Source organism: Hibiscus syriacus, unplaced genomic scaffold, assembly GCF_006381635.1.
Source record: "Hibiscus syriacus cultivar Baekdansim isolate YM2019G1 unplaced genomic scaffold, ASM638163v2 tig00117032_pilon, whole genome shotgun sequence".
Lineage (NCBI taxonomy): Eukaryota > Viridiplantae > Streptophyta > Magnoliopsida > Malvales > Malvaceae > Hibiscus > Hibiscus syriacus.
In genome coordinates, this window is record NW_024063532.1 from 2,003,807 (window position 1) to 2,029,176 (window position 25,370).

The window sequence follows — 25,370 nt, forward strand, 5'->3', positions numbered from 1 at the left end:
GTTATAAGGGAGCAAAAACATATTTTCAATAGAAAATACATAGAAAAAAATCTAAAATCTAAAATATATGGTAATTTTAGAGTTTTATGGGAGCGATAATTTATAATTTTAGGGAGGGCGACTGCCCCCACCCGTTCCCCCTAGGTCCATCCCTGCTTGAACCCATAAACTCTAGAGAGAACAACACTCCTTTTAATCATTAAGATCACTTAATGAATTATTATTGATATATTTAATTAAATCATTTCTATAAAAATTATGTGCATTATTGTATCACGGATTCGTTACATGTGTTGAATATTTAATTAAATTATTATTTCTAATACTGTTTTTATATTAGAAACACTATAGGGTTATAAAAATCAGAACCTCTCCAAAACCTTCCACAATGGTCACCATAGCCAAAACTTGAGATGGTGGGCTTGAAATGGAGCTCTAGATGAGGAGATTATCATTCTTACCTTTACAAATCCGAACTAGGAATGTGATAAAAATCAAGTTATCACCTTTGATGGCATGGAAGAGAAAAGAAAAAGATAAAGAGAAAGGAGATAAGGAAGTTCCCTCTTCTCAACGTGTGACATATGCACAATTAAGGGAGATCACCCAATTTTTTTTCAAACCATGGATAAATTTCTTCTTTGCTCCTCCCTCAATTGCCCTCAATTTAAAAATATCCTTTTAACATCTTGTGAGCCTAAGTTCAAGCCCAAACCAACCCACACTTGACCCAATTGCATCCCAAGAGTTTACCATAACACTTTAAGCCCAAAATGTTTACCTGAAACTACTAACCCAATTTTTGAGGTGGTACAGTCAGTTTTTCTCAAATTCTAGCAGCCTAATTTGATATTGTTACAGAGTCAAGGAGGCCCAAAGAAGCCCTGCCTTGCCCTGTGCCCATCCTTAAATCTCTATAATCACTCTAATAAGCTTGAAAGTGAAAACCCGAACATTATCCGAGAAGTAAACAAAATGTTATAAAGAAATGATACAAAAGACTTATACCTTTATGTGATACTTAGGAAAGGATGAGGACACCTGTGCTACTTGGATGTATGATTTTTGCCTAATAATTATGTATGAGATATCCATATATTCTCCTATCATTGTAAGGCACTTTAGTATCAATACGAATGCACTTTCATATCAGTGTTGAGGCACTTTATTATCAATGCTAAGGGACTTCCGTTAATCGATCGCAAGGCCTCGATATATATATATATATATATTGCTATGTCTTATGCTTGGTACATTTAGTTGTCTCATGACCATACTTGCTGGTATACGCAATTGATAGATGCATGTAGTATAATAGAGTTATTTGTGTGACACTGAGCTCCGTAGCTCAACGTTCGCAATTTATTTTCGTGTGCAGGTAAATAGGTGCTGGTTGAGGAGCTTATCGCTAGATTTTTGGATTCCAGATTCTGTAGAATTACAGAGTACGTCTCGATTATTTTAGAGGGCATGTATTTTCATAAACCTTTCTGTTTAATTGAGTCGTAACTCTTTTTGTTTAGAACTTGAATGTTTATTTTGAATGTTATTTAGGAGCTCCCAACTTGTAAACCTTAAACTTTTATGTTTAAATTTATGGATGATTTACTTATGTTTTGAGAGATGTTTTAAAAAAAATGGTTAACCACTTTGGTGTTTTGTGTAATATCCAAATCTTTCGAATTTCTGGTTGGATTAGATTTGGGTGTTACAGAGTTAATTTTGGATTTAAATCATTTTAAATTGATAAGTTGAAATTATTTTTAGTTAGATTTATTTTAAATATGGATCATTTGAATTTGAGACTTTGGTTTTTTAGGTCAATTCATGTCGAGTTCTACCTAGTTTAAGTTAAGGTCGAATTACTTATTTGAGTCATTTAAATTCACATCATTTTGATTTTGGGTAATTTTGACTCCAAATTAGTTTGGTTTTAGGTCATTTTGGATTTCTGTTGTCGATATTTTATGGTCAAATGAAAATAATTCAAATTTAAATTTAGATGTACGAATCAAACAACTTCACTGGTTAAGGAACTTGTTATCTCTTGAGCTCTGAGACAGACCCGTGTTTGAGCATGGGCAAGAGGGGCATTTCCAGGGCCCCTATTGCCCGAAGCCCAAAATTGTGGAGTTCATATATAATTAAAAAAGGGTTAACTACTTCAAATACCATTGACCTTTAAGCACGGGTTTGAAAATGACACTGACTTTTCAATTTTGTCAATTTTAACTATGATGTTTATGTTTAATTCCAATTATGTCACCTCGCCGTTAATTCATTAACGACACGAAGACATGTCATCTCCGTGTCATGACGATGTTGATGTCACTCCCTCATCAAAACGACGTCGTTTTGACGTAACCATTTTGATGCTTAAAAAAGCTAAAATGACATTGTTTTATTAGAGGTATTTGATTAAAAATCGATTTTCATAAGATTTGAACCAAGGATCTCCTGAAACAATGCTATGCACCCAACCACCAAACTAACTTGAAAACTTATTTTGTTTTTAACAAAACTAATATATATATATATCTATTAAATAGTAAATGTATACTTTCATCTTCCTCGCAAATCCATAGACTTTCAGTGATGCCAATCAACTGTTCGACGAAATGCCAAGTTCAAGATTATTGATTTGGCTTCCACGTTGAACACCCAATCTTCCTTCCTTCAAGATTTTCAATTCGATACTAGACGTTATTGTTAAGAAAGATATTGATCAAGGAATCCTTCGGCTAACGTATTATGTGGGCGAACTTATATTCTTGCACTGTCTTTTCCATTGTCATCTCATATATGATACCGAAGCTTTCCTCTTATATATGTATATGATTTCTCTATCTCCTTTATCTTCAAATAATAAAAAAATCGTACAGGCAGTGCAGACATGTTCAAAACGTGTTATTGGTAGTGGTAGTTGTTATGGAGGCCAAGGAAGTTATGGTGGTGGTAATAACATGTTCAAAACGTGTTATTGGTAGTGGTAGTTGTTATGGAGGCCAAGGAAGTTATGGTGGTGGTAAAAACTATGGCACCGGTGGTAGCTACGGAAGCAAAATTATCAATCTGAACTAATTTTATTTGCCATCTTATACGTTGATCTTTGCCCTCTATAAAGCTTGATGCTTTTTCAGTATTCAAAAAAAAAAAATTCTTGGAAAGCACGAGCTTGGTTGTTGAAAAATCTAGAGCTTGGCATTTTGTCGAACAGTTTGTTAGCATTACTGAAACGTCTATGGATTTGGATTGGTTAGGAAGATTAAAAACTACTATTTAACATGTATATTAGTTTTGTTAAATACAAAACAAGTTATCAAGTTTGTTTGGTGGTTTGGTGCTTAGCATTAATTTATGGACATCTTTGGTTCAAATCTCAAGAGAAGCAATTTTTAACCAAATGCCACGAATTATTCGTCGTTGTTTTGGCTTTTTTAAGCATCAAAACAGTTGCGTCAAAACAACTTCGTTTTGATGAGGGAGTCACATTATCACCGTCACGGCACAGAGATAACATGTTATCGTGTCATTGCGTAATTGGAGTTAAATATAAACGTCAATTTTAAAATTGAAAAAATTGAAACGTTAGTGACATTTTCAAACCCGCACTTAAATATCGGTGATATTTGAAGTAGTTAACCCATTAAAAATAATAAATTATTTTTTAATCACACATCTATTATTTTATTTTTATTTTGGTTATTCAATTTTTTTAAATTATAATTAATGTTACATTTTAATTTTATTGGTTATCTATCATTAAAAAATCAACAACGATATTGATATGATATTTTAAAATTATTTTTTGATTTTTCACTAAAATTATACTTCTTAATTTTTTTTTTGGCTATTAGAGGGTGCAGAAATTTTCTATTATATTTTTTATTTTTATAATTTAAGCCTTTAATATTCTTTAATTTTAGTTTTTTATCTTTATAATTGAGGTCCCTAATTTTTATAATCCTACTTTTTATTTTTATAATTGAGGCCTTAATTTTTTGCAATCTCCTTTTTTAAAAAAAATTTATAATTGATGATCCTAAGTTTTCTAATCTCACTTTGTACGTTTATAATTGAGCTCTTGGTTTTATTTCAATATCAATTTTTGCCTTTATAATTGAGACCCCTAATTTTTCAATCTCATTTTTTACTTATATAATTTAGGCCCCTAATTTTTTCAATCTCACTTTTTACTTTTAAAATTGAGGTCTCTATTTTTTTAATCTCACTTTTTACCTTTATAATTGAGGTCTCTAATTTTTTTAATCATAATTGAGGTCTCTAATTTCTTGTCAATCATACTTTTTGCTTTTATAGTGTGAGCCCATAATTTAATCATTTTTATACAATTTATTAACAAAATATAAAATTAATTATTCAAAGAATTAGAATATACTTTCATTTTATAAGGATCTATATTTTTATTTTGCTCAGGGCATCGAAAATGTCTGAGACGGCTCTAATAGATAGTTTATTAAACGTAATAAAAATAATTTAAAAACAAATTTATTTATTTGTTCTTGCTCTTACAATTTAATTTTTTTCGATACTTATTATTGGAGGCCTAATTTTTATATTTACCCCGAATTACTAAAATCTCAGAAACATGCCATGTCTTAGATTTAAACACTTAGTGTCAAATGATTAAGAGTCTTTAAATTTGAATTTAGATTAATCAATTTAAATTTTCGAATTCGCATCGGACTTGATAGATCGTTTCCAAAGCTGAACTCAACATGCAAGGCGAAACCATAGAAACATGATAGATTATAATCTAATTATAAATTTTAAGAGGTCAAAATAAAATTTTAACTATTAGATTAACTTGTAATTTTATAATTTATAAGGGACTTAACAGCAGTTTTACTATTTTGAGATCAAATCCCCTGCATCCTACCAGGTTAAAGAACACAAATCTCCTGCACGCAATTCCCCTTCACACGATGCAACCACGTGTTCCTAATTAAAACCTAAAATAAGTTCGTTTGATTAATTGGATCACATTTTCTTAAACTATAACTTTCTTAATTAATTTTTAAACTTTCAAATATTCTATTTATTTTCTAAATTATCATTATAAGGTAATATATCTCATTCTAATAAAATTATTAAAAAAATTATTAACTACTATGCAAACACTAATGTGTATTAGATAACAATATAACGGGTCAAAATTATAAGTATTCTTGGATTTTAATAGACTATCACTAATGTTATATGATATTATTACATAATCAACGTCATTGTTTACATTATAGTTATTAGTTTTATAACAATGCTATTAAAAGGTGACTTGATTAGTATATAATGATAGTTTGAAGATAAATTTGAAATTTTTAAAAGTTTGGAGATCAATTTAAAATGATTCATATTTCAATAATGAAATTGGAAAGTTTTAACTTTAAAATAAAGATCATAGTTTGAAAATGTGGAATACAATGTCTGTTTGTTTTGGGGAAAACCAATTATGTAATTCCTTTTACGAAAAATGTTTTCCTTTGTTTGTTTCACGTAATTCGTTTTCCGAAAAATATTTTCTAATGTTTGGTTGGTGTAAAACTGGTTGGTCAACATAAAACATTTTCCTGGTCAACAGAATTTCCTTTGTGTTTTCTGGAAAATGACTTACGGTCTGATTTTCCGTAAGTCATTTTCTGAATTTTTCACTTCAAAGAATAAATACTCAAAATAATTTTATTTTATGAAATTAATATTAATAAAATATTTTAATATCATTTTAATCAAAATATTAATTATTAAAACATTTAAAATATATTTATTAATATTTCTAATAATATAATATTTTTAATATTATAATAAAATAATCAATTATATTATTATAATATAATATATTTTTATTTAATAATATATAATAAATTATTAATAAAATTTATATTAATATAATAATCTAATAATATTTTAATAAAGATATTTAAAATATACTAATTAATATTTTTAAAATATAATATAACACTATTACTTTAATAAATAATTAATATAATTTATAATATTTTTATTTCAATAAAATATACCAATATTAATATTTTTATTAATAAAATTATAAAAATAATATTTAATAATAAATAAATTATTTATTGTATTTAATATTTGTAATAAATAATTAAAAAAAAACACATCAACTAGTGGAAAAAAGGTTTAAACAACATATTCCAAACATCGTAAAACGTTTTTCAGATGTTTTTCAGAAAAAAATATAATTCATTTTACGGAAAATATTTTCCGGAAAACGTTTTCTAGAAATGTAATTTATTTTCCAGAATTCAAATTCCTGTAATTCATTTTGTAGAATTCAATTTCTAGAAAACCAATTACAACCAAACAAACAGATCGTTCATATATCCCATTAAACTTTCAATTCGATTAATAAACATTGATTATAAATTTTGGGATAAAAAATTGAAAAACTAAATTGAAGTCCAACGAATTGAAATGAGTAACATTTATAATCGATTTGATGATAAATATCAGGAGAGTATGTAAGAAGATGAAGAAAATTAGAGAAGCAAATGCAAGAGTTGTTGGTGTTGTTCTTAATTTCAGGAGTGCACTAGCCGCATGATGTTTGTAATTAATGCTTGTGTCATTTAATAGTGCGTATTAAGGGTAAGTGATGGGGTGGGGCAATTGCTTATGCTAATTATTTTTGGGTAAAGTACATAAATGGTCCATCGACTATAGGGTGATTTTTATAAAGTCCTAACTATTAAAAGTTACAAAATAATCCTTTGATTATTGGGCATTTCTTTGTTGAGTCCCTTGACTATTAAAAGTTACAAAATGGTCAGCTTACTATTCATATGTTCCAAGCTCGTCCTTTTCCATTAAATAATTGATGGCATGTTAACATGTTGGGATATGATAACCATTTGAGATTCTGATATCATATTTTAGTTAGCAGGTTAACATCCAACTCAAATTATCATCAATTTAATAAAAAAGGATGAGATTGGAATATATGAATAGTTAGGTGACTATTTTATAAATTTTAATAGTGATATACTTAACAAATAACAATCTATAGTTGGACCGATAATTAAAACTCTAGACGTTTAGGTATAAATCGAATTTTGTCATGTATAAATATCATTTATGTGATTTTCAGTTCGTGTTAAATGTCACTAGAGATAAGAATGGTCTATAATTATTCTTATATAACTTTTGGTTATGATTCATATGTCTATACTTTATAATGATCAATTTTGAATTTAATTATATGGATTATATTTATATTTATAATTATATAGTTTATTATATGATTTTAATTTTAGGATGTAAAATTTTTACTGTTGCTTTTTTTAAATGAAGCTTTTAGAGAAATATTAAAAGAAGAAGCAATTTACTATCACTAGGAGTTGAATATCTTATAATCATGCTTTATTGTAAAGTTAAATATTTAATAAATTTATATATTTTATGTCAAATAATTTTAGTTAATATTTCATCTCAATTTCATTCTGAAAATAAATATTTTAACTTCATAAGAGGGAAAAAGTTGACATCATAAATCAAATAAACAATAGAGGATGCATTATTTGACAATTTTCTACAAAGTTAAACCGTTCAATGAGACCTAAATTTGAATCTTCAAAGATCATAAAAAACTCTTTTTTACTGCTAAAAGAAAACCCCATAATAGTAAGATTGTTGTTTTTAAATAATCTATAAATACAAAAAGGGAAAAATTCCTATATGCCCAAATTAAAATAATCAACATATAAAATATTGAACAAAATTAGAGCAAATAACAATGGTTGTCACTTCTTGTTACTATCTAATTACTTGGCTTAAACCAAATGGAAGACCATACTTATAGTAATTCATCATATAATATACTATTTTGTTGTAATGATTAAGTAGTCTGAGACTTTACTTCCTCAAATATATTATTGTACTAATAATTTACCTACGCTCCAAGCAAACTTCAAAATGAAAGCATCAATTCAATTAAGCGAAAAGTATTTCAATCCCCATTAATAGAATTTTCAAAGTTCATAAATTAAATTAAAATATATGCCAACTCGGTTGTTAATTAAAAAAATTATATTATCATTATTTTAAAAATGATTTTTTACGAATCAAGTTATCTCAATAGTCAAAGGGAGGTTTGTTGTTCCTTAAGGTTTCGAGTCGAGAACCAACATATGCAGAGATATTTGAATATTCATTGTCAAATGATTTTAGAATCTTACTACCCTGTAATTACCTCAGTTTAAAAAAATAAACTTTTAATATCGTAATATTTATTTAAATATATGACAAAGTATATAAATGGTCCTCTGACTATAAGAAGTAGCTTTGTTGAGTCCTTATACTATTAGAAGTTATAAAATGGTCACCCAACTATAGACACTGTCTTGTTGAGTCCCTCGACTATTAGAAGCTACAAAATGGGCACTCGACTATTTATAAGTTCCAAACTCGTACTTTTACGTTGACGATCGTCTGAGTTGAATGTTAACTTGTTGATAGGAATATGATAAAATCTGATCTCATAACTGTTTGAACTATATAGTCATTTGCGATTCTATGATCAAATTTTATCATATCTCAGTCAACATGTTAATATAAAGCTCAAACTATCGTAATTTTTTTAACGAAAATGACGAGTTTAGAACATATGAATAGTTAGATGACTATTTTGTAATTTTAAATAGTCAGGAGGCTCAACTAAGTAGCACCCTATAATTGATGGATCATTTTGTAACTTTTTACAGTTGATGGACTTAATAAAACAACACCACATAGTTAGGGAACCATTTATAAAATTTACCCTTAAATATATAATCATCTTAATTTCTTGATGAAAGATATTTAGGATCTGACGTATGATATTTGGTGAATTAAATTAAGTTTACAGCAAGACCAATAACAGATTTTTCAACACTTGCGGTGATGGTAAAACAACTCATAAAGAATTGGATAATCAAAGTCTACACTTCAACCGAAAACCATTAATCTTTTCAAGGTTGACTTATTTGCTTCCTAACACAACATTGAATTGGATAATTACTTATAATTATGTAGTGTGGTATATATATTTAGTCAATCAATTAATTTGAATTCTATTAAATTGAATATAATTAGAATCCCAACTACACTATAGTTTTTTTTGGGGGGGGGGGGAAGAGGACAAATTTATGTAATTACATGGCTTCAATTTTAACATCATCATCATCTAGTGTTAAAATATTCACAAACATGCATATTTGTTTACAATTTCTAGAAATCAGTACGTTGGATTGTTCTTGTTAGATGTAATATGCATGGATTCAAATTGCGCTCGTGGCCATATTTTTTATCGTATTTTATTTATCGCGATGCTAGATATAACATATGTTATTTCGGTCATTACGGATACCACAGAAGTTAATCACTTTTAATAAGTGTTTTCTAAGACTTATAAACTTTTATTAATATGAATTTCATATGAATATATTATATTAATTCATAACAAATAAAAAATAAAAACTATCAAACATTCATCATATTTAATAATTTATAAGATTTTATCGATAAAACAATTAAAAGTTATATAAAAGAAAGATCGAAGAATGTTGTTTGAAGCACATAATTTTTAAAATTGGATTCAACATGAAGTAGGGGCTGCATAAAATTTTCAATGTAACAATTGGATGATACTAAAAAAATATATTTATTGAAATCTTAATATAATAACCCTACTTTTAAATAAAATAAAAAAATTGAAATTAATTTAGGTAAATTTAAGGGATTAAATTGTAAATTTTAGAAACTTGCAGTTCGATTTCAAAACTCTGGAAAGTTCAAGGACTTAACACTAAATTTTCCCATTTTTTCTTGGCAGTGAAAAATAACAAAAATCTACAAGTTGTGACTATGGGGTCTCAAACCCCTGACCCATGCCTCCGGGATAAGGCCGGTCGTACTGTTTGAGATTTTTTTTATTATATATATATATATATATATATATATATATATATATATTAGATTAAACCCGGTTAACCCCAAAAATCCCCAAATCAAAAACCATAGTTCCTAACCCCTAAATTTTTTCCCCAGTCGAGCCCGAGTCATCGTCCCCGATTTCGCCTTCATTCAACCATCTTCATGCGCGCCACCACTCCCAATTGATTTGCCGTCGACCGACGAACAAAACCTCCCAAACCCCTCGTCCAAAATCAACGTCGTTCGCCGTAAAACCTGTCGTAAAGCTTCATCGTCTCTACCCCCAATTACCTCAATTTAACATTGATTTCGGCCAAACTGTCGACTGTCGCGCCTCACCGCCATCTCTATTGCATTCACTGGCATTGTGTGACCAAAACCCGATTGGATTAGTCCCTAGTTGTCGCGCCGCAGTCAACTGTCGTTGGGGGTAAGATTCGAATATTTTCGATTGATTTAAGTTGTTTTGGGTTGGTTAAATGACTGATGTGGATTATTTTAAGTGTATTGTTGCTCAGGGGAGAATCGTCCATTCAAAAAGAGCCCCCGTTGCCGCCACACACGCCAACAGTGCGTGTGGGATTCGTCCTCTGATCTAGTAAGCTTTTGGAAATGGTCCAGTCGGATTGAATTGGTCCAGTCAAACTGATATGAACTGAGTCAACACAGGCAAAGTCAACCCATTAACTTTGACCATAAAGTCAATATTTTCAAAAAGTCTTATTTTATGTTTTTTGACGTCCTGAATCTGAATCTGAAGTCTGTTTCGCCAAATTATCACTCGATAAGTCATTTTTAGTGTTTTATCCTCATATTCAATTTGGTTTTTCGATTAAGTTCAGTTTCTGACGTAAATTCAGTTGCTATGTATCCGAGAAATTATGGGACGTAGAATTAAAGTTCGAGGGCAATCGAATGGAGTTTAAATATTTGATTGATTAGCACGAAAATCAAGGTAATACATTACTACTTTATGTATGATTTATGGAGCATGTTGACAATGGTTAATGCATAGAAGAATATGTTTGGATACATTTGTGTAATTAATATATTTCTAAACTCGATCCAAATGCGATGAAAAGTCATTAAACTGAATAGGACTCAGATTTCACGCAAAACACCCTAGAAGACTGATGAGAAATAATTTTAGGTTCATTGATTAACCGATAAAGTAATCAACCTCAGAATCTTTAAATTCTAATTATCTTCGTTAAAAGTTTTAATACCGGAATCACCTAGTTAAGAAATTACAAAATTTCCCCTATGAGGTAAAAATGGTATGGACTGACCTTGATAGTGGAAGTACCTTGAGAATTCATATTTAATCCAACAAATTATTGTTTCATCTGTTAAATTCTCGATCTGCTCGGATAGTCACTGATAATCGGATCATAACATTCGAGAAGGTACAAGACCATAATTGTTGATTATCAACAAGTACCTAAAGACTAAAATATTGTTAGTATTATTCATGTTTGAATTATTCAAAAACAATTGAATTAATGAAAAGACTGGACGGAAGGAAAGGACATACTTGTCCAATTATCAGAAAAAGTTCATATGTTTGGATTAAAAGGAATTACCGAAATGTCATTGAACTGCGAAATAACTAAAATAACTTCCGATATTCTAATAACTGAAATACCCTAAACCCCAAAATAATTAAAATACCTTGAACTTCAAGATGACTGAAGTAACCTCGAGTGTTGAAGTGACCTAAATATCCTAACGACTTGGAATAAGTAAGTGTCTTTGGATAAATTCTAGAAACATCAATAACTTATGTTGTATTATCCCTAAAGGTTATAGAGCATAACTCAAGTATATTGGGTATTCTTGATACTGATACATCACAGAAAAATATAATACCATCGAACTCATGATCGTCTCTTCTAGTTTCGTTTAATGGTGATTCTGGAAGTCATCGGTTCAACCAGTGTAATCAATATTAAAAAATGATTATTTGTAAAGTATATCGTTCTGATTTATTGACAAGTTTGACAGGGTAGAGATCGATTAGTATGAGTTAACTTGAAGTCATGATAATGCGATATAAATTCAGAATAATACAAACTACTGTTTTACCCTTACTGGATCAAGTTACTAAGAATCCATCAGAAATTAAAATGTTCGAAATACCCCTAATTGCTTGAATAATGGAAACACTCATGTTATCTTTATATCTTCAAAAATTTTGATGTAAGGGTTCCTGAGTACCTTATTAATACACTCAAATCTTAAATGATTCTTGAAACATCAATTTCTTGAAACATCAAATTCTAATGTAAAGTTCCTGAGTACATTTTTGATGTAGTTTCGGATCTTACCCTAGATACCTAAGGGTATCCTATGTAGGCTAGAGGGGTGTGCTGCCCCAAGATGTAGCCCATTAGCCACACCATAATGTTTGTGTATTGCATAGTAGAGGCGCTGTTGCATTCAGATAATGAACATTAGAGTTAATATCACGTTTAGATAATGCGTAATAGTTATAGTCATTAATGTTAGAGACCCTTTAGTGGTGTACCCATGGCGAGGCCCTTGGTAGAGGATTAAGGTAAGTGTGAGACTCATGCTTCAGAGATAGATTAGTAATACCTCAAGTATGTAGCACTTGATCTAGATCATGCATGTACCTATTGCTTAGTACCATGTCTTTAGCATGCTTGTGTTTATGAAACTCTTAATGTTGCTCTAGATTAGCGATTATACTGTTAGGTTTTATAAGCCAAATCTTCGGATGTTTTTCGTGGGCAAATTGGTAGCTTGAACAATTCATAGAGCACCGTCGCAGTAGGACTTCCAACATCTCCTTCAGAGTACTGTACTATAACTTTAGTGGGCATGTGTATTCAGAGAACCTTACTTATGTATTTTTTGTATCAAACATCGAGATGTATTATTTGGGTTTTAAATTATGTTTCATGGAGCTCCATTTTGTAAAATGTTTTTATAACAATTATTTATGATACCATCTAGCATGTTTGAAAAGAAAACGAATAGATTTAAAAAATCAGGGGTTGCCTCGATAGCCTAATGTGGCACTTTAGGCCCAATCGGGTGTAAGAAAAATCATTATTTAAATTAAATTTGAATTCTTAGTTTTCCATTGTAAAGACAATAATTAATCGATTAGATATCAAATTTTGGGAATTGTGGAGGTGCTAATCCCTCCTCACATGTAATCGACTCCCGAAATGATTTTTTTGAAAAGCTGACCTAAAAATCATTTTAAAAAATTAAAATTTATTAAAATGATAAAATATTTTTTGTTGATCCAATCACACCCTAAACAAAGATTGGTAGCAACTCCTTCGAACCATATTTTTTAATTTTCAAAAGGAAAACCCTAAAATTGTTATTTTTATTTTTTTATAACGTTATGACATGTATCTTTTTTTACTGAATGATGACAAAGTGGTTGATCCTCCTACATCAGTATGAACAAGTTGAAGAGGCTTGATTTCTCTTCAATGTTGTTTCTTTTAGAAAACTCAATCTTACATGCTTGCCTAGGAGACATGTCTCACATAATTGATTAGAATTATTAATGTTCAAAATTTCATTAACCATCTTCTTTTCTCTTAACATCTTAATTACTGCAAAATTGATGTGGTCAAATCTCATATGTAAACACCATGCATCATCTTCCATATTGGACGCCAAGCACTTTGCTTCAACTTTATTTAGATTCAACAAAAACATTTAATTTTCTGATATGGATACTTTAGCAATTAAGCTGATATACTGATCTTCTTTGATTCAAGACAAATGACTCAATTTATATCAGTTATAACATTTAATATTAAACTTGTCATACTTACGATCATTGAATGTTATAATCTTATGATCAATGACCGTAAGTATAATCTTTGATATTATTATGAAATGATTTATTTATTCTAATATTCACTTACAAACTCTATATAAATGATTATAAGTGATGAATCGATTGAACAAGATTTAGACTCTATGACTCAAACATACTAACGGTCATTGAATGTTATAATCTTTATGATCAATGACAGTAAGTATAATCTTTTCCATATGCTTAAATAATCTTTGAATCAAAAGATTTAGACTCTATGACTATTGTACAAGTTATGGGTGAGTTATAAGCTCAAGCATATAGATCCAAAAAGAGATAAGACTATTCCATTGAACAAGCAATCAAAGCCATGATATCTTTGAAATATAGTTAAGAAGAAAATCGCCAAAAAGGTCGAGGTTGTGAACAAGAATGAGGTTATGGTCAATGAGGATGCGGAAGAAATGATCATAAAGATTATACCAATGATGATGTAGGCCCATCATCGCGGAATCAAAGAAGATCAACGGGAAGAGTGTTATAATTGGTATAAATTGAATACACTTATAATCAAAGAAGATCAACAGAAAGATAATACATTAAATAATCTTATGAAAAATCTGAGAATCGAATCATCACTTATAATCATTTATAAAGAGTTTGTAAGTGAATATTAGAATAAATAAATCTTTTCATATAAATATCTATTCAAATGAATTATTAATCTCTTAAAATAATAATGTTGTAACCATCCTTCGGATGGGCCCGAAATTGAGTTCTGACTTAAATTTGATGTGATAGAGCCGCCACCGATCATTTAAAAAAATAGGTTGGTCGGATACCTTAATTTACCATTTTACCTGATCTGCATTTTTACTAGAATTGAATCGCATTCGGGAGTCGATTACAGCCAGAGAAGGATTAGCATCCGTATACTGCCCTTTCGATACTTAATTTAATTTCTAGGTTGCCTTAATTGTGAAAATTAAAGGTTAAATTAAAATTTAAAAGTTCGATATGAATTACTTACCATTGAAGGATTTGAAATTTACCTAAAAACATAAATAAAATTAATGTTAAAAAATAAAAAAAGAAAAGAAAAGAAATAAAATAGTGAATTAAAAGAAAATTTGAATTAAAAGGACCAAATTGAAAAGAATTAAAAACCAATGATCAAATTGGAATTAAATAAAGACCGCAAGAAGAAAATAAGAAGTTATGGGGTCAAATTGCATAAATATAAAAAATATAAATAGGGATTAAATTGAATAAATTCAAAATTCAAGGGAAAATTTACAACGGGTGACCAAAATGAATTACGCATCAAAACTGTAGGGACATCGGAAATAATTTAAGAATTTTATATTTACACAAAGGTCCTCCCTATAAATACCCTCAAATCACAAAAAATAGCATTTCACCCATTTCTCCCAAAATCAAATCCTCTCACTTCTCTCTAAACTCTCTCCCAACTTACCTTTAACCGACCACAAGCCAGCCACCTGCCGATGGAGCCCTACCGCTCGGACCGTCAAAACCACAATATATATATATATATATATATATATATATATATATATATATAAGTTTTCAAAAATTATTTTTCAAAATCATAATATATATATGTTTTCAAAATTGTTTTTCAAAACCATACAGTATATATGTTTTCAAAAAATGTTTTTCAAAACCATATAGTATATATGTTTTCAAAAAATGTTTTTCAAAACCATATAATATATATATTTTTTAAAATGTTTTTCAAAACTATATAATATATGTTTTCAAAAAAAAAAGTGTTTTTCGAAACTATATAATATACGTTTACAAAAATGTGTTTTCAAAACTATAATATATGTTTTTTAAATCATATTTTCAAAACCATATAATATGTTTTTAAACCGATTTTTAAAATTATCTATTATATGCTTAGAAAACATTTAAATTATGTGTTTTAAAAAAATATTTTCAAAGACCACATTATATTATTATATATGTGCTAAATAAACTCTGGATGAAAATGAGTGTCTACAGCTGCCCCTTTTTTGCCCATTTATCGTGTAATGAAAATAGGGCAAAGATAAAAGGACGCAAAATCTTGTTTCGTAAGAAGAGGGTCCAAAAAGTGAATTTGCTCATGTGAGTCTTATATATTTCTCTGTGATTGAAATCTGACTCAATGTCTGTTGACTCTCTTATAGAATATCTTCCGTCGCGGAGTTGAAATTCGACTTGAAAATTCTAATAGATCATGGCTCCCTGCTGTTGAGCTGAATTACTGGTGACTCATTCCTCATGAAGTTGAGTCGATCTTCGATGCTTCGAGCATGATATCCTTCACTGTGAAGTTGAAATCTGAACTGGAAAATGGCTTCTTGTAGCCAAATGGTAGTTAGCCTTGGTCTTCTTCTTGGTTTAAAGACCTCGATTTGAAAAGTTGACTGAAGAGTAGTTCCTCGCTGCTACCATGCGGTTGATATGCCATCGAGCTGAATGGAATGGAATCGAACTCGAAAGTTTTCGTTGACAGATAACCCTTCTCGCCTTGAGCTATGTTGTAAATTAGGCTGGGAGATAGTTCCTTCTTGTTGCAAATGACTCATTTGTTGTGAAACTAAGTTGATTTATTGGGCATGATATCCTTCTTCGCAAAATTAAAATCGTGGGTAACTTATTCGTCGTGAAGTTGAGTCCAGATTGAATAAATTTGCCTTGGGCCAGGTGTCCTTCTTTGTGAAGTTGAAATCTAACTTGAATACGCTGCATTGTTTTTAATTTTGAGCTTCATTTGAATTTAGTAGTCTTGAAAATGACTCTGACAAAATCTGCAAAATTATGCTTATATGCAATGCTATGGATGCAATGTTCTTATGTATGCCTAAAATGCATATGAAACATATATTATTTTAAGGTTTAGAGAGAAATCTCAATCTCTTGCTGTCATTTCGGATGACTCTTGATTCTGGAATCTTGAATTCCTCAACAGGCCTAGATCTGATATACATTATGTAAAATTACAAAAAGAAGGTTTACTTCTAGTCTTGATTTAAACAATGCCTTTCAATGAACTAGAACCCATTATCTCGAGTATGGTGCAAAAAACCTTTATCGGCTTCCGAACACATGTACATTTTGAAAAAAAACTTTGTACAATACTATGCAATTATCTTTTCAAAAGTGAATAAATCATTCCTATTTAAATTCATTCTAAGATGCTTGAAAGTATTTTACTTTTTTTAGAGAAATGACCATATTTATTTATGAGGAAAAAGAATAAAGAGTACATGGTAAACATTCTGAAAAGTCAATATTTAAAAGAAATACAGGTAGATGTCCTAGATCTCGACAATGCGGACGCCTTTGAACTGACACACCGTTAGATGACTTTTGAGTACATCTTTTGTCGAGGGGAATTCGAAGATGTGACAACGTTCGGGAGAGTGTAAAGTTCCTCCGAATTGTTAAGTCCACAGAAGACTTGGATTCCATGATGTTTTACTTCCCTGATTCTAGACCTTTCCCACGTGCGAATCCTGGATCACTATCTAAGCCGCCCTTTCGGGTTTTCAACTTGGATCCATCCTTGGTCTCATGATGCCCTTTTCTAGTTTTCATCTTGGACTCGCCTTATTTTTTGTTATTGTTTTTCAATTTAGAGTGACCTTTCAGGTTTAACTCTAAACATTTTTTTAATTTAACTTAGGGCGTCCTTTTAGGTTTTCACCCTAAGCAAAATCATTCAAATTAACAGGATTAGGTAGTTCCAGCCCGTCCATTTCCGACAAGATCAGTGCTCCTCCGGAGAAAGCATTTTTTACAACATAAGGTCATTCCCAATTTGGCATCCATTTTCCTCTGAAGTCTTTTTGAATTGGCCAAATCTTCTTTAGTACAAGATCTCATTCACAAAATACTCTTAAGTGCACCTTCTTATTATGTGCTCGAATCATTCATTTTTTGTAGAGTTGACTATGGTGAATGGCCTTCAACATCTTTTCTTCTATTAGGTTCAATTGATCATATCGAGTTTGCACCCATTCTGCATCATCCAGTTTAACTTCCGACAAAACCCGAAGCGATGTGATCTCCACCTCAATGGGCAATACTGCCTTCATCCCATATACTAAGGAAAATAGGGTTGCCCTAGTCAAAGTTCGTACCAAAGTTCGGTAAGTGAACAATGCAAAAGGTAATTTCTCATTCCAATCCTTTTATGTCTCGACCATTTTCTCCATTATTTTCTTGATATTTTTGTTTGCTGCTTCTACCTCTCCATTCTTCTTTGGCCTATAAGTAGTATAATTGTGATGATTTATGTTAAATTGTTCACAAGCAGCATCCATCATCTTGTTGTTCAAGTTTGTTGCATTATCGGTAATGATTCTTTTGGGTAAACCATACCGACATATGATCTCTTTTTTCAGGAACTTACAAATAATGGACTGAGTGATATTGGAATATGACATAGCTTTCACCCATTTTGTAAAATATTCAATTGCTACAAGAATGAACCGATGACCATTTGAAGCTTTTGGGTGGATTTGTCCAATGACATCCATGCACTGCATAACAAAGGGCCATGGTGTTGTCATCACATGAAGTGGGTGAGGCAGAACATTTATTTTATCCCCATAGATTTATCATTTATGACATCTTCTAGCATAGTTGATGCAATCGCCCTCCAATGTGGACCAAAATTATATGCATCTAATAATTTGTATTGACATCATATGTCCATTTGCATGAGTTCCACAAACTCCGCCATGTACTTCCTCCACTATCATCTTTTCTTCTTCTGCATCTACACATCTTAACAAGACTTGATCATGCTTTTCTTGTATAAGATTTCTCCATCAAGGACATATTTGGTCGCCATCCTTCTTATAGTTCTTTTGTCAGTTTTGATGGCTTCTTCTGGATAGCTTTGATTCTTAATGTATTGCATAATGTCGTGGTACCAAGGCTTGGTGTCTTTTATCTCTTTGATTTGGAACAATGTGCCGGGTAAAAATACAACTACATGTCAATTGGCATCATGTCAGACTCCCCACTAGCCTTGAATGTTGTTTCCAAGGTAGCTAAGGCATCGACCATTTGATTCTCTTCTCTAGGCACGTAATGGAAAGTGACTTCATCAAACTCTTCGAATAGATCCAATATAAGCTTCATGTATTCCACCAACTTTACATCTTATGTCTCACACTCTTCTCGGAGTTGATAGATTACTAAGGCAAAATCTCTATATACTCGTAAGGTCTTTATATTCTGTTCAACAGTAACTCGAATCCCTAAAATACAAGCCTCGTACTCTGCTATGTTGTTAGCGCAATCAAAGTTCAATATGCTAGTGAACGGATAATGATTTCATTTGGGTGAGACCATGATAGCTCCAATACCATGCCCTAACACATTTAATGCACCATCGAAATGCATATTCCAAGTGTCACATGTGGAGGTGCTCGTTTCTTTTAAAGATATGGCCATCAAATCTTCATCTGGGAACTCGAAGTCTAGTGGTTCATAGTTTTCAGAAGTTCTGCTTGCCAATGAGTCATATATGGCACTTCCCTTTATAGCCTTTTGTCTTACATATTCGATGTCAAATTCAGATAATAACATTTTTCATCAGGCTAACCTTCTAGAGAGAGCAAAATTGCCCATCATGTACTTTAGTGGATCTAACTTGGAAATCAACCAAGTGGTGTGGTACAACATGTATTGTCTGAGCCTTTGTGTAGCCCAGACTAAAGCGAAACAAACTTTTTCAATGGGTGAATATCTAATCTCACAATCAATGAACTTCTTGCTCATGTAGTAAATGGCTCTCTCTTTCTTTCTGGACTCATCATGTTGGCCCAGGACACATCCCATTGAATTCTCAGATATGGATAAATACAGGAATAAAGGTTTGCCTAGGATGGGAGACATTAAGACAGGAGTGCTAGATAAATACTCTTTTATTTTCTCGAATGTAGTGTGACAGTCCTCATCCCATGTTCCAGAGTTCTTCTTTTGAAAGAGGTGGAAAATTAGGTCGCACTTGTCGGTCAGCTGAGATATGAACTTTCAAATATAATCCAATCTACCTAGAAAACCTCAAACTTCTTTTTATGTTCACGGGGGAGGTAAATTCTGGATGGCTTTGAATTTATCCAGACCAATCTCGATGTCTTTCCTGCTACCTACAAAGCCTAACAACTTTCCAGATGTTACTCTGAAGGTACACTTGTTGGGATTCAGTTTCAATTGGAACTTTCTTAACCTTTGGAAGAGTATTCTCAGATTCTCAACATGTTCATTTTCAGCTTGTTCCTTGACAATCATGTTATTAACATAAAATTCAATCTCTTTATGCATCATGTTATGAAATAAGGTCACCATAGCTCTTTGATATATTTCCCCAACATTCTTTAATTCGAAGGGCATCACCTTGTAGCAGAAAGTTCCCTACATTGTGGTGAACGTGGTTTTTTCCATGTCATCTGGATGCATCTGAATCTGGTTGTATCCCCATAATCCGTCCATGAATGAAAAGAAAGCATTTCCTGTCGTGTTTTCCACTGGAGTATCTATGTGTGGCAAGGGGAAGTTGTCTTTAGGACTTGCTTTGTTAAGGTATCGGTAGTGAACACACATGTACACTTTTCCATCATTCTTTGGTACTGTCACTATGTTAGCCACTCACTCCGGATACTTAGACACTTGAAGAAAGTCGGCATCAAACTGTTTCTTGACTTATTCCTTTATTTTAAGGAGCATTTCAGGTCTCATCCTCCTGAGCTTTTGTTGTACGGGCTTGCATTATGGCCTGATGGGTAGTTTGTGGACTACCATATCCGTATCTAGCTCATGCATGTCTTTATAGGACCATGGAAACACGTCCTTGTACTCATGGAGTAAGTCTATCAGGCTTTTCCATGCTTCAAATAAATGTGTTGTGTCAATTTTAACTTCATTCTTTTCATCTTCTGTGCCCAAATTCAAGACTTTGATTTTTTCTTCATACGACAATATTTGTTTATCTTCACTTTCCAATATCCTTAATATTTTAGAAGCTAAGTTGCACTCTTCTTCATTTTCACATCCATCAATTTCCCTAAGACAACTGAGCTGTTCAAAATCCACCTCTGGGTCAGAATCATCATTGTCTGCATCATTAATATCTGAGGACCTGAAAGGGAAAGGAGAAAGAGAAATGTGTATATGCGAGAAGAAGGTATCTCATACGGAATGAAAAAAATTAAATACAAAAGAAAGGAAATGAAGAAAGGAAGAAATGTTTGTCGAAAAAGAAAATGCATCTTTTATGAAATATGAATAAAAAAAATTTATTAACCCTTACAAAAGATCACCTATTGCCCCGGTATAGGAAAATATGGAAAGTTTGAGTATTACTCTAAAAGAAATTTGAAAACAACAGGTAGTTCTTCAACCGTCCAGTTGTTAAGCACGAACCCCAACGATAATAAACAGATTCTGGATCTATCAACATCTTCAGTGTTGTTAGTTGTTATGGCATTGATGCTTAAGTCTTTCAAAGAAACCTTCAAGTCTGGTAAGGTCCTTTCAAACACATAGCCACCAGATCTAAATGTATCTTAAAGAGGAGGCAATATCATTGGTGCCCACTGAATTTCATCTCGACTCAATCTTACCAATCTTCATTCTCAGCGCTTCCAAATTTCCTTCCTTTTCTGTTGGTGATTGGGCTGAAAACCAAGGCCAAATTGATCTAGCTTTGTGACAGGAAAAGTGGATTCAATTCATCCCTACAAAAGACTTCCAAATCCTTTTCCTATCTCAACACCTTTTCTCAGGGTTTGCTTTAGCTTCATCTTGGTGCATTATGAGAACCAAGGTCTGGAAATCTTTCCATCCTCAGCCACAAATATGGCATTTATAAATTACAAAGAACAAAATGAACATTCTAAAGTGTCTTCATCCACCTCAATGTATAGGGCATCAGTGGTCACACTTTCCACTATATCTTCCTCAGCGTTGATGATGATAATGGTTTCATCAATGATAAATTTCATTTTTTTTGTGAAGTGTTGATGGTACCGCCCTAGCTTGGTGTATCCATGGCCTCCCTAAAAGGCTGTTGTATGAGGGCATAATGTCCATCACCAGGAATTCTATATTGTAAGTGGCAGGTCCAATAGTTAGGGGTAATTCAATTTTGTCAATTACCTCTCTCTTTGTCTCGTCAAATGTTTGGACCACACTCTGGCATGCTCGCATATGGGAGGTATCCATTGGTATTCTTTTCAAAGTGACCAAATGCATCACATTCAGAGCAATTTCATTGTCGATTAATACACTTGGCAAGGCATGTCCCTTGCAGTGAGTTATAATGCAATGCTTTAGCCCGACCTCTTCCTCCAGATGGGATTTCATAATCAGAAAATGAGATAAGATTATCAGCCTGAATGTTGTTGACCAACCTGTCTAGCTTGTTGACTGGTATGTCTTGTGGTACAAAGGTATTATTCAATACCTTTAGGAGTGCATCTCTATGTGCTTTCGAATTCAGTAGTAGTGCTAACATCGAAATACGTGTTGACAAACTGTGTAGTTGCTCCACAACATTGCATTCACTATGTTTTAGGAATTTCAAAAACTCCACTACTTCTTCCTTTTTAATAGGTTTATTTACAACTATCTCGTCTCCCTTTAATGGCTCAAATGGTCTCTAGGGTGGATAAACTTTCTGGGAATAACACTTCCCACTTCCAGCAGTGTGCCCCACTTCATGAGCACCTTCTTTCATAGTGCTCACTTGGAAATCGTATTTCCAAGGCACTTGACAATCGTCTTTATAGGGAAAAGGTATGGGTGCTACAATCATTACCTTTACTGGTGAATTCTCTATCGACTTCACCTTAGGGGTGACCATCAAAGGGCACCTCACACCATATCCTTGATCATATACTTCTCTAGTTGCATATATGTTTTCTTCCGAAGTGTACTTATTCTCTTCATAACATTCCAACTCTTTTTTGTCCATCATCAACTGGATCAAAGAACTAAATTATGGACATTTTTGCACATCATGCCCTTCTTCGTTGTGATAATAGCAATAACTGGTACTTGTATCATTTGTTACACCGGGATTCGGTGCAAGAACTTTTGTCTTCACCATTTGTCTTCACACCCAAGCCAAAGAAGACTTTACTTTAGAAACACTGCTTTTAACTTTTTTGCATTTCTCCTCAGTGACTGCATTAACCCCAGCCTCTTGATGATTAGACAAAGGATTTTGTGAGACATTTGATGCTCCTGAGGTGTTGAAGTGGATCCAATTCCTATTGTATATTCTCTATATTATCATCTTGAATGCGAGACAATTCTCAATAGTGTGCCCTAGAACACTGCCATGATATTCACAATATGAGTTCTCATTATACCACCTGGGGTATGGGGGCTTCGTAGGTTCCACTGGATATGGTGACACTACATGAGTATCAAAAAGTTGTTGATAAAGTTCTTTGTAAGTCATGAGAATAGGAAATGTTCATTTTCGCCTTCTTTCCTAGGTTCCCTTGAATTTTTGTCTAGAAGTACCTGATGGTACAACTGCAGTTGATTTTGGGTTAGAGATTGTAACACCTTTGTTGGTGTTGTAGGTATTGATGTTGTTGATCTCTCCATCCCTCTTCTTCATAGGAGGTGCTGTTACAGTTGTAGTATTTTTTTATGGTCATTTTTATCATCTCCCCGGCCATAACCAAGTTCAAAAAATTTCCAGATGTGACTGCAACCAGGTACCCAAAGTAAGGAGCCTTCAGTGTTTGCACAAAGAGCTTTCTGGTTTCATTCTCATCCAAAGGTAGATGAACTTGCATAGCTAAATCCCTTCACCTCTGTGCATATTGTCTGAAACTTTCGTTATGTTTCTTCTCCATACTTTGCAGCATAACTCGATCTGGTCTCATATCGTTTACATGTTTGTATTGTTCCAAGAATGACTTGGCCAGATCCTTCCAAGTCCTTATATGAGATCGGTTCAGCTGGTTGTACCACCGGATGGCTGAACCTGACAGACTCTCCTGGAAGCAGTGAATCAGGAGTTGGTCATTTCCTATGTATCTTGTCATCTTTCAACAAATCATGGTGATGTGGGCTGAAGGGAAACTGTTTCCATTGAACTTTTTGAAATCTGGGACTTTAAATTTTGGTGGAAGAATCAAATCTAGGACTAGGCTTAACTCCAAGGCATCAACTCCATAATAGTCGTTGTCCCCTTTAACCATCTTCATCTGATCTTCCAACTGCTTGATTGTTTCTTTCATTTTCTTTTCCTTGTCGTCTTCATCAAAATCCGATATATGGTAGTCATTTGGATTATTTTGAGGATTAGATACAGAAGTCTGTACTTTACAGCAGAAGAGGCTTGTGTTTTCGCAACGGATGAGTCCACTTGAAGTCCTGGTAGGATTCTCTATGAGATAACCACCTATGGGGGTAGGTGACACAGTTACTCCTTCAGATGTCCCTACCCCAGGAGCACTTGCCCGATTCAAGCCAAATAACTTTATGATGATTTGGCCAACCAAAGATTCTTGGCTTTAGTGATCGATTCCAGAGTGCTTTGATTATTTTGACTTATTTTTTCTTCAAGCTCCCTTTGTAATCTCATCATGTTCTCTTCGAGATGAGTAATCTTAGCTTCCATTTTCTTCTTCTTTGAATATGTATTATGAGGATGAGGTGTATCCAATGACTGGGTGGTATGTCTAGTGTTTGTTCCTTTTTTTAATGAGACATTTTCTGTTAGTTAATGTGAATGTAAAGAAATAAAGAGAAAAAAAATAACAAATGCAAAGTATGTGAAAATGCATGATGCATGAAATTTTCGAGGCACTAATCAAAAAATGCGTCTGTTACTATAAATAATCTTTATTGGGACAAAAATGTTATGTCTTAAGAGACTAAAAATATCTTAAAGGTACATTCTGACTAAGTCCTCTAGACCTTGAACGGTTTCTAACAGGTTGACAAGTCTTCTTCCTTCATTTGTCACCGACTGAATACCTTGTCGAACTACTCCAGCTTCTCTTGCCAAACCGTGCAAGTGATGTGCCTCTTTTTGTACTTGCTCTAAGAACTCTTGAATGACTATATCTCTGGCTTTTACCCTTTGCTGAGCTTGCTCCTAACAAAAACGCCATTGAAATCCTCCATCAAAAGGAACTATCTGAAGCTCACTTGCTTGATTCTTAAACTTATCCACAATGGCCTCCAACTCAGCTATGGTTTTTCTATCCTTTTTTGTTGTCTTTAAAGATACCTCTCCAGATCAGCTATCTTAGTCTTCAATCGTTTATTCTGGTGTTGGTTGTCTAACAAACGTCTTTGGGAAGTCTTTAACTGTTCTTTCAGTTTCTTCTTTTCATCTTGTCCTTCGAACTTCTATTTTAGGCTGGTGGCTTCACCTTTCAAGTATTCAGACGATCTTTTCAGACTGTAATTATTTTGAATTTGCTCTTGATACCCTTTTCTCAAATCTTCCGAATCAAAGCATACTTTCTTCTGTTCTTTTTCTAACATGTCTGCCCGATCCTTCTGAGTATCGACATCTAACTTTCATTGGAATCTTTCATCCTTGAGTTCTCTT

General features: G+C 32.3%; 1 pseudogene; it reads right to left on the minus strand.

Annotated features, from left to right (window-relative positions):
- Positions 1-20,077, minus strand: part of LOC120196385 — a 29,363-nt pseudogene extending 9,286 nt beyond the window's left edge.
- Between the last annotated feature and the right edge of the window lie 5,293 nt (positions 20,078-25,370).